Source organism: Electrona antarctica (assembly GCF_951216825.1).
Source record: "Electrona antarctica genome assembly, chromosome: 17".
Taxonomy (NCBI): domain Eukaryota; kingdom Metazoa; phylum Chordata; class Actinopteri; order Myctophiformes; family Myctophidae; genus Electrona; species Electrona antarctica.
Window position 1 is genome coordinate 19103035 of NC_136798.1, and position 10406 is coordinate 19113440.

Sequence of the window (10406 nt, forward strand, 5' to 3'; positions counted from 1 at the left end):
TGTTTAATTGTAAGTGGTGTATTTGGAGTTCTGTGTTTTTGTTTGATTTGCTGCATTTGAGTACATGCTTGATGTTTAATACTGTTTGTTTTATACTCAACTGTTGCTTACCTGTTGATCCTTTCTGGTGTATTGTTGGTTACATTTTGTTACAGTGTAAAGGATATTACAGCATACAGTGATAACAAATATTATTTTATTGATGTACATTCATTTCTGTGAATTGTGTTATTTTATGGGACATTTACACATGCTCTTTTCTGTCTTGTCACAGTTTTACAAAAATAACTTGTATATAAGATTTGTCAAGATCCACTCCTCTGACTGCTTTTTATGGAAGGATGTTTAGCTCGCTGCATAGCCGCACACAGTCACACATATGTGTGGTGAGGGCAGAAGATTCTACTCTGCTCCATAATCAACTGTCTGCACGCAAACTTTATCGTCATTTAATGTCCGCCCCCACCATGTCTCGTATGCACGGCTATCTGTATTTATGTTGACAACCACCCACCCCACTTCCACTTGCTTCGGCAGTCGCTTCTCGCCCTTAAGGCGTCTTACTGGTATATTTGTGTCTCTGAAAGATGTTTAATCTCTGTGGAATCCCTTGGTTAATTAAAATATAAATCAATATCTGTCCCTGCAGAGAACAACTGAAGAGCGTTCCAGGAGCAGGAGGTGAGTTAAAGTTCTGTCAAGATAACTGAGGTTCTGGTTTGGGGATAAATCCTGAGGGATGTGTGCAGTAGATATTATAGATAATGTTACGCATTGATCTCCAGCCGTGCGGTGATGGCCAAGAACGATGGCATACTGGAGGACCTGCTCTTTCCCGGGCTCATCAAAATGAAGAGCACCAGGGTGAGGCTGGACGGAACTAGCTACATCAAGATCAAGCTGGAACCAGACACCCATGACGACATTAGTCCAAAAGAGAGGAGATTCATTCATAAATCCTTAAATCTGTTAAATGCTGTTAGAGTATAGGGTGCTGGCAAGATCCTTGAACAGTGTTAATGTTCTGAATAGTGTTTCTTATGTCCAATTTCATGTATCAATGGGCTGATGCACACAAACCTACCAGTGCCTGGTCTGTTTACCTCCCAGATAGACCTTGTCCAGCCTGGAATGTTTTTACCCTGTTTGCAGATTTTTACCTGAACTGGAAATCAAACTGCCTATAGGGTTTCATGCACCTTTACTGTAAAATGCTATGAATACACTGAACCTTGAGTCATTGCAGTGAACGAGTGATATTAACAATTTCTCTTGTGTTTTCTGTCAGGTGGAGACAATTCAGAACCTCTACAAAAGAATCACAGGCAAAGTGGTCAACATCACAGAGAAAGGGGCATAGGTTCCCTCAGCAGCAAAGTTTGCAGGTGAGGTTTTTATACCTTTGTTGGTTTTATGTGGGGGTTCTTTTTGGTCATGCATCTAGGGATGTCACGATTACACAATTTTCTTGTGTATCCTGTATGAGCCTTTAGACTTGTTTACATCAGGGTCCTCCATTTTCAATGAATTAGATATTCATATAATCTCTGAGATTGTACAAACCAAATCCTTTTTTTCCCCCATTTGTCTCATTTACAGCCTGATTTGTGGAATCATTTAAACCATGGCCTTTAGAGTCCCGACCCCCCTTGTTATGGTCTCCCAGGTAAGAAGCGAATGAAAGCCATTTAATATAGTCTATAATGTACTGTACCCGGTAAATATTTGACTGGATTTTGTCTGTCTCACAGGCTATCGATGATTTGAAGGAGACTGTGACGTCTTCTGAGGAAAAGAAGTGTCTCACTAAACTGAAAGTCACATCTGCAAAAGTACAAGTCTTCATCTTTTTAGTTTAAAATATTGTCTATCTTAAAAAGTACATTTTTTGTAACGTCATGTGGGTCAATACATCGTCATCATAGAGCATCATTATACTGTACTTAATGGGCTAAGTGTGGCAATTTTCCCAGAATATCAGCTTTCTGGTTCTCCTTTCTTTTTTCTTTTAAGGAAATAGTGGTGTAAGGGCCAAATGAGTCCAATTGTCAAATGAATTTGTGACCATGGGGTGGCGCTGTTATCCTTTTAAGCGGCAGGTTCACTGGCATCTGTAGGGAGGATTGACCCCGAAGGGCAATGGTTTTTGACCGCAGGTACGTCACTGTTGTTCAAACACTGTGGAGCGAAATGTTTGTTTATCTGAAATGTTTATTTTTCTGTCTCTAATTATGGGTTGTTTTATGTAATCGCAGATGCTGTACTGAATATGGTGAACAGGTGAAGCCAAGCAATAAATCTTTAAAAGCATGAAGAGCCTGTGTTTATCATTGGAGCACTGACACACAGCGAACGGCACAATTCAATCAGCAAGCGCGTCAGCCAGGTCCAACCACGGGATCAATACCTCGAGACGGAGGCTCTCATAAGTGGACAAGCCACGGTTTGGCAGGGAACGCGTCTTCATCGCCTACATCCCTCCTAAACAGAAGAGTGCTTTGTACGGCGTCCAGAAGACACTGGTGAATGCTCTGGAGGCAAAATTCCCAGGTTTTGTGTTCTTCATCTTAGAGGTAAAGTCTTCATTAAATATTGTATAGGCCTATAAGGCCTGTTCATGCTGTGACGTAGGCATACAGTCCCGTTCCAGATGCATGAAGTCCTCAACCTGCTCCCTGGACCCCCTCCCCACCTACCTCCTCAAGGACTGCCTCCCCACTCTCCCCACTCATCACAAAAACAATAAACTCTTCCCTTTCCTCTGGATTTGTACCCACCCCCCCTAAAACTTGCCATTCCCATTGAAATGCATTGGCAGAGTCCAAGTCCGGTGTGGCCGTGCTCTTCTTGGGTAATGTTTAAATGTATTATATATATATTTTTCCCCTTTTTATTTTCCTTTTTTGAAAATGTAAAATATTGTAGTTGTAAGTATTATAAGCAATGCATAATACACATAATATAGTTGTGAACAATATTTGGCTGGTCTCATTTATAGTTTCAAGGCCAGATAGCATTTCAAGTTAATTTACGGAAAAGGTTTATATGCAGTTTCACACATGTTTGAGGTGTATGAACTTTCTATGAGGGCAGATTCTGCCAATGCATTTCAATGGGAATGGAGTGGTTTGCTGGGATTTGTGTATTTCTGCAAAAGAAAACGCTCCATTCCCATTGAAATGCATTGGCAGAATCCAATTGCGGTGTGACCGTGCCCTTTTTTGTTTTTCTTGAGTAATGTTTAAAATATATTAATTTTAATTCATATTTTCCTTTTATTTAATGTATGACACATTGTGCTTGTGTGCACAAGATTTCCCTGGTCTCATTTATCATTTAAAGGCCAGATAGCACTTCAGTTTATTTACGTGAAAAGTTTCACACCATGTTTGAGGTGTATTAATCTTCTGTCTTTTCATGAAGTTCAACATAAATAAGGTAACTGTTTGACGCAATCTTGTGCATTTGCTTTATTTAGCCATCCTTTTGTCATTCTGTTCCTGTCACACTCAGTCATGGATTATTTAAGATGGGTTAGGGTTAGGGATGTTGGCTGTAATAGAACATCAACAGTCATTGTTCTTGATTTCTATTGTTGTCTAAAAAAGATTCATTCTGACAGTCAGTCGAGGCCTTTCAGTTGTATGCCATTTGAATTTATGTTATATGGAGCAACAGCCAACAAGCTTGCTAGTTTCATTTCTTAGCTCAATTCTGAATATGTGTGGCTACTATAAGCCTTGAGCTGAACTTATGATACAGTGTAGAAGCCATTTTACTGTGTTTTGGATTTTCTGAGTATTTCTGTTATTTAGCCTTATTAGTTTTGAGAATATTCTGTTGATTATTGTTTTGGGCACAAACGGCCAGGCTTTAATTATGGACAGGTGTGGGGGGGAGAATTCATGCACCTACGTGGAGACATGGTTTTTACCAGTAGCACAGAAGAACGAGTAAATGTTTGTATTATGCACTTTATTTCCAGTAAAAGCAAAGCAAAATGAATGCAACTTGTGGACATTAAAATTCTTCATGCCTGCGTAAGCCTACACCCATAGACTGGGTGCATTAGTGGGTTTGTCATTGAATTGTTTGAAAGCTGACAAACAGCACTTACACACTGTTTGTTTGTATCAGGTTATCTTTGAGGGGAAAACTACTATTCAAAAGCTGTTGTCAAGGGAGTGGTGTGCTGATGTGGGTTGTCTGTTGGATAAGCAGTTATCCAAAAATATCTATAAATCCACAAACCCCCATGGCTATCTTGAGATCTCTGATGTCCTCAATATGATCAATGTCATACTACTGTACTGGCCTCCCAAGTCTGATAGTGAGTACTGCACTCTGGCAATGCATTCTGAGAACAGGTACAACTGGTATTGCATAACTGGAGAGGCATGACTTTCCAATGGGAATTAGTTGCTATGAAATGTTTGACATCTCTTAAAGATTTTCTTTTTCAAAATGTTTGCCTGCCCTACAACATGCCCAAAATAGGGACATCAGGGTGACAGTGAATCATCATGGAGAACATTTTGAAAGTGTAGGGCCGGATTTAGCCAGCCCCACTAAGGTGGGCAGACAGAATTGTAAGGGGGGCGACTCTGGCCGCTACCGTCGCACCATGTTGCACGACAGAAAAAAGAACTTGGTCATCTTGGCACATGAGAAATCTATAACAAATACATTAGACATGGATGAATTTGTTACCATTTTTGCCAGGACAAACAAGACTCATGTTATAGAGATAGAGAGAGATTAAAAAAGAAATGCAGCCTCAGCCTCAATGATGATTGATGGATAGATACATAGATAGATAACCTCACCTGATATGATATGATAGATAACCTGATATGATTGATAGATAGATTAAAAAATATATTTAAAAAAGACAGCATACTATCAACTGTCGCCCCGGCCGCCTCTCTGGACTTGTGTTCTTTTTTGATTGATTGAAATATTTATTAACAGTTTGCAGAATTACAGTACATTTCAAGCACAAACTCAATACAAAGGCTGTTAACTGTGAGTGGACGACCCAATTAAGCATTACACTTGTTTACAATAGGGTCCACCATGTTCAATTCATCAAAACATTTAGAGACGTACAAATAGACACTTCTATATAGACAAAGAACAGAACAGGAATTCATCATAATGGAGGTAAAAAGGGAAAAGAAACATATACAGTGAGGGAAAAAGGGGGGGATTCAGATTTTACGGGGGCCAGTTTCGAATTGCAGCCATCCGTAGGTGCCCTTTGAGAGCGGTTTTGAAGGAGTCAAGGGATTCGCATGTCTTAATGACTGTTGGTAGGGCGCTCCACATTTTGGTGGCATAGGAGCGAAAATAATTTAGTCCCTTGTTTGTGCCGAATCTGGGTTGTACATGGTTCGTTGCACTCCCTCTGGTGTTGTGGGTGTGGACTTTGTTAACATTAAGGAAGTATCTAGACAGGTACATGGGTATCTTGGTGGAGTATCGAATCTTGTGGACCAGACCCATTGCAAGATGCTGTACTCTGTTGTCGACCCTAAGCCATTCCAGTCTGTCAAAGTGGGCAGGGGTGAGGTGGGTTCGGGGGGTGAGGCCAAGTAGGAGCCTGACCAGTTTGTTTTGGGAAGTCTGGAGCCTAGTTTTAAGGGCCTTTGAGGTGCTGTGGTACCAGGAGGTGCATGCATAGTCAAAGAAGCCTTGTACGAGGACCAGGTCGCTGCAGCCTGTATATGATTGTGGCTGGATGCATGTTTCTGCAGTCCCCTTCCATTTTCGAGTGCCGCTTTCCAGTTAGTGTAACCACGCACGGTAAAAACAACATCCCTTTCATTACCAACACTGCTATATTTCCGACAGGGGAAACAGAAACATGCGTCATTTTTAACCGAGTACTCAAGCCATGGTCGTGTGCGGTACCACTGTACCAGGCATGACTAAATGCACGTGATGTCGCACCAAATGCACGTTTGGGGTATGTACTTAATATGGGTTGGAATGGTGCATCTCCATTCAAGTCTGTGCTCACTGGAGCCGAGACCGAGACAGCGGAGTCTGTGGCCGCAGTGGCCGGTGTTAAGACAGTTTGTGTGGGGGCCCTGGGGGCATGAACAGCAGCAGCAGCGATAGCCTCTGTGTTAGCAACAGTGCTAACAGATGTGCTAGGGACTTTTCCTCCGATGTGGTGGAAAGCCTGGTGAGGCTAGGTTACTAGGGACTGCACTTAGTGCACTCACTGCAGAGGCAGAAGCAGCACTAGGCTTGCTTTTGCTTATAGGCTTAAAGAAAGGATGCATGTCGCTCTCGTTCTTGCTACCAGCAGAGTGAGCACTGCAGACGGGAGCACCGAGAGAGTGATTGTGTGAGATAAACTTATTTTCTTTTAGAAAAAAATCACTGAAACGTATTTTCTCATTTTCTGTGTTTGAGCATGTAGAACTCCTGATTCGTGGATCTGTTGCTGGAGGCGTGGTTATGTGTAGGGGGTTTTCCACGCAGCTCATTCTCCTCAGTGTGTGCTCTGTGTTGTGTTCTGAACACTTCTCTGTCTGTTGTGCTAATTTTGCTAGACGTCGGGTCCCTCCGCCTCGCTACCGAGACACAACTTTTGCGGTATGCGTTCATTGTTGGGTCTAAAAATGCTGCGCAGTGCCCACCCAATCAGAAACGGTACAGATATTTCGTGATATTTTTTATAGGCAAAAAAATAAAGGATCCCCATAACTTTAGATTGGGTGGGCAGGACGCACGTTTGGGTGGGCTGTGCCCACCCCTGCCCCCCCTAGAACCGGTCTTATACTGTACATATACTGTGATCTAGTCTTTGACACACATGCAAATTGATGTTTGAAATATACTTGCAAGGACTGAAAACACTAAACAGCTGTCAGCACAAAATGATAAGCAGAGATTAGATTTATGTATTACTGTATCAGTATACAGCAGTATCTTTTATATATATATATATATATATATATATATATATATATGCGCGCACACACATAAATGTTAAAAGAAATGGTGCTGCACAAAGTGGTGAAGAATGTACTATAGATTACTGCAACTGTAGTGCTTAAATTAGGCTACTGTCTCGTACAACATCACGACTCATGGCACATTGTAGATCCACTATCTTTGTCAGTATCTGGCATGAATCAGAAACCTGTCATTTTCAGGAGTGCTACCAGACAGTGGCCTTGTGGTTAGAGTGTCTGCCCTGAAACTGGGAGGTCAGGGTTTCGATCCCCGGCCGGGCCATACCAAAGACCCAATGCCTCCCTGCTTGGCACTCAGCTGCTCATCTGTAGGAGTCTTAACAGTAACACACACACAGTGTGTACAGTAGGCCTACCTCAATAAGTTGTATGCAGACCTATACAGAATAAAAAAGAAGACCTACAGAAAATACACACTACAAAATGATAATATATAACATTCTTTGTTAAAGCATTGATGTATATGGAAAACCATAATTCACATTAATATAGTCTGATTTAGCTAAAATGTAAACCCGGATCTTTGTCTCCCCTGAGAGAGAGACCCACAGCTGCAGGCCCTGTAGGGGTCCTTGTATGCTAATAGATCAGCCTGCTGATAGCAAGCCAGGACACCTACTGTGCCTCCTAGCACTGGGCTTCCTGGTGACCATATATGGGGACAATTTGGTACAGGGGGGTTGGGACCACCTTTGCATTCTTCCTTTGATGTCTCTGTCTTTGAGTTGTATAAGGTCTACTGAAAATGTTTGTAACAGTTAGTCAGTGGCTCACACGCCGTGAGGCGGGTGGCCTAGGCCCATGCAGGAGAGATGATCTGTACTTTGTGTCTGCAAATAAATGGAACTCCGGAACCTTCATCTGCTTGCCTGTGCTCCTTCATCCATCTATCTGTCTGCAGAACTTCTCCGTATCTTTGCCTGAGTATTTTCTAGTCTAAGTATTTAACGTCTGTTTATGCTCTATGGGGAGAGGAAAAGCACTCTCTCCTTTGTAGAACAGATTCTTCAGCATTCTCTTTATTTTGGCAGTAGTAAAGCTGATATAGGGAGACAGCGTAGGACAGTGCAGGCCTGCAGGGGAGACAGACAAAGCTGTGAGGGAGATATAACATATATAACAATTATATATAACATCTTGTATTGTAGTTGTGTGTCAACGTATGGTGTGTGTTATCATTGTGTGATGTTGTGTGATAACTAAGCGGCCGGTCCTCCTGCATGTCGGAACATGAGACTGGATGGAGCATGCCTAGAGATCTCAACCCTCACCTAGAATCAGAATCAGAATCAGAAGACTTTATTGCCATGACATGTAAACATGTTAGGAATTTGGTTTGGTGGGACAGCAGAGTGCAGTTACAACATTAGGACAAGTGCAAAACAGGACAAGACAGTGCAAAGAATAGTAAATAAAATAAAGTGCAGAGAGTTCAAGTGATCAGTTCAGAGCACAAGTCAGTCCATTCCACTCTGAGTGGGGGTGGAGGGAGGATAAAGGGGGGTCAGGGGGGGGACACCAGCAGTGTTGAGGAGCCGGATAGCCGTGGGGAAAAAGCTGTTTGAATGTCGGGCCTTCATAGTCTTTAGGGACCGCAACCTCCTGCCTGAGGGAAGCGGGGCAAAAAGACTGGCCTGGGTGTGCAGGGCCCTCCTTGAAGCTCTACTCCTAAACAGAGCCTCAAGGGGGGGCAAAGGGCAGCCGATCACCCTCTCTGCTGATCGTATGACCCGCTGCAGCTTGGCCTTGTCCTTGGCCGCTGCAGCGGGGAACCAAACAGTGGTGTCGAGGGTGATGATGGATTCTATGATGGCAGTATAGAAGTTAACCAGCAAGGTCCTTGGGAGGTGGAGACTGAGGTGGAGACTGTCTCAGAAAAAACAGTCTCTTCTGGGCCTTTTTTGTGAGGGTGTCGATGTTGGGCCCCCACTTCAGGTCCCGAGAGACTGTCACCCCGAGGAAGCGGCATGACTCCACTGTGGCGACTGGAGTGCCTCCCAATATGATGGGGGGGAGGGGCCGGGGTCCTCCTGAAGTCCACGATCAGCTCCACCGTCTTAAGAGCATTTAGCTCTAGGTTGTTTCGGGTGCACCAGGTCAGCAGCAAGTCGATCTCGCTCCTGTAGGCAGACTCATCCTCCCTGGAGATGAGCCCGACCTAGTAGTACAACATACAAATACCGTACACGCACAGACGATGATAACATCCCTTTTGGTACCACAATATACACAGACAACGATATCAACTGGTACAGAAATATACACGTAAACAATAATGATTTTGATTAGATCAGAATAGACAACTAAGTATTTAACCCATTCAGGACGGGAACCCCTTTTGGTGTTTTAAAGGATTATGTTATACTTTAGCTATTGAAAAATTGCAGATCTACAAGACACAGAGTGTCGCGCTATATGAGCTTGAAGATCTGCTATTTTTGAAAAATCATGAAAATGTGGCACAAATCATTGAATGCTGTGGGACAGTGGGGGTGTCCCTGGAAAAACATATTTTCAGATGGGGGTCCGCAGCCAAATACAGATATTTATTGGGATCCTTGACATGAAAAAGGTTGAGCACCAGTGACATAGAAACATAGGTTTTTCAGAAAACGTTTAGGATTTAGAATCGGCCTCAGTCCTGAATGGGTGACCCTATAGTTTTTCCCCATGCCGGTATAGTCTGCATCGTATGCTCATACCAGGAGCAAATAAAGACTTGTGCTGCTCGGTATGCCGGCCTACAGTGGAGTGTTGCACCAGCAAAATGTCATCTTTCTTGAGGGGAAGATATGAGTGACCTACACTACAAGCTCAACATGTCCATTGTGACACGTTGTGATGTGTTGTGAGCTCAGCTTGTAGATCAGCTAATCTTCACTCCACTGACACTATTACATGGTTAACAATATTAAACCTGGAACCATTTTGAAAGTATAGGGTGTGTTGGCTGTTAGATCTGATTGTGCTACTATAACACTTTTTCCTGCTTATATTTGTGTTACTCATTGAGTCATTGGTTGCTAAACATACAATTATTTCAGCATCTTCATCATAGATATTGACATGTCAGCCTCCGAGTCCAAACAGAAACATACAGTAAAGGCATGGGCCCTAGAGAGTATGTTTTGTTTTGTTTTATTTTTTGTATTTTTTTTGTATATGGATAATATTAGCCGCTTGGGTGTCCCTAGCAAAAAAAGGTGATCTACAAGCTATTGTTGCATCGCGACGTGACGTGACGATAGCTTGTAGATCTGTGATCTGTCGACACCGTCCTACCAGACTTGCGTGTTTTCGGTGTCGTGGACAAAAAACCTGCAACTGTGTACGCACGCGATTGGACGACACTGTTCTCGCTTCACGCTGATTGGTCAAGGTCTCGCAGAGCGTACTGATGATTGGCGGAACTGAGAA

General features: G+C 42.9%; 1 long non-coding RNA gene across 2 annotated transcripts; it reads left to right on the plus strand.

Moving 5' to 3' along the window:
* Nucleotides 1–840: 840 nt before the first annotated feature.
* LOC306941380 lies at nucleotides 841–3378 on the plus strand. Of its 2 annotated transcripts, none has more exons than XR_013792129.1 (5): nucleotides 841–1390; nucleotides 1600–1666; nucleotides 1752–1832; nucleotides 2014–2156; nucleotides 2256–3378. It is a non-coding gene; the product is annotated as an uncharacterized lncRNA (long non-coding RNA). The 2 variants fall into 2 exon arrangements; XR_013792130.1 differs by having other exon boundaries at nucleotides 841–1385.
* Nucleotides 3379–10406: the final 7028 nt, after the last annotated feature.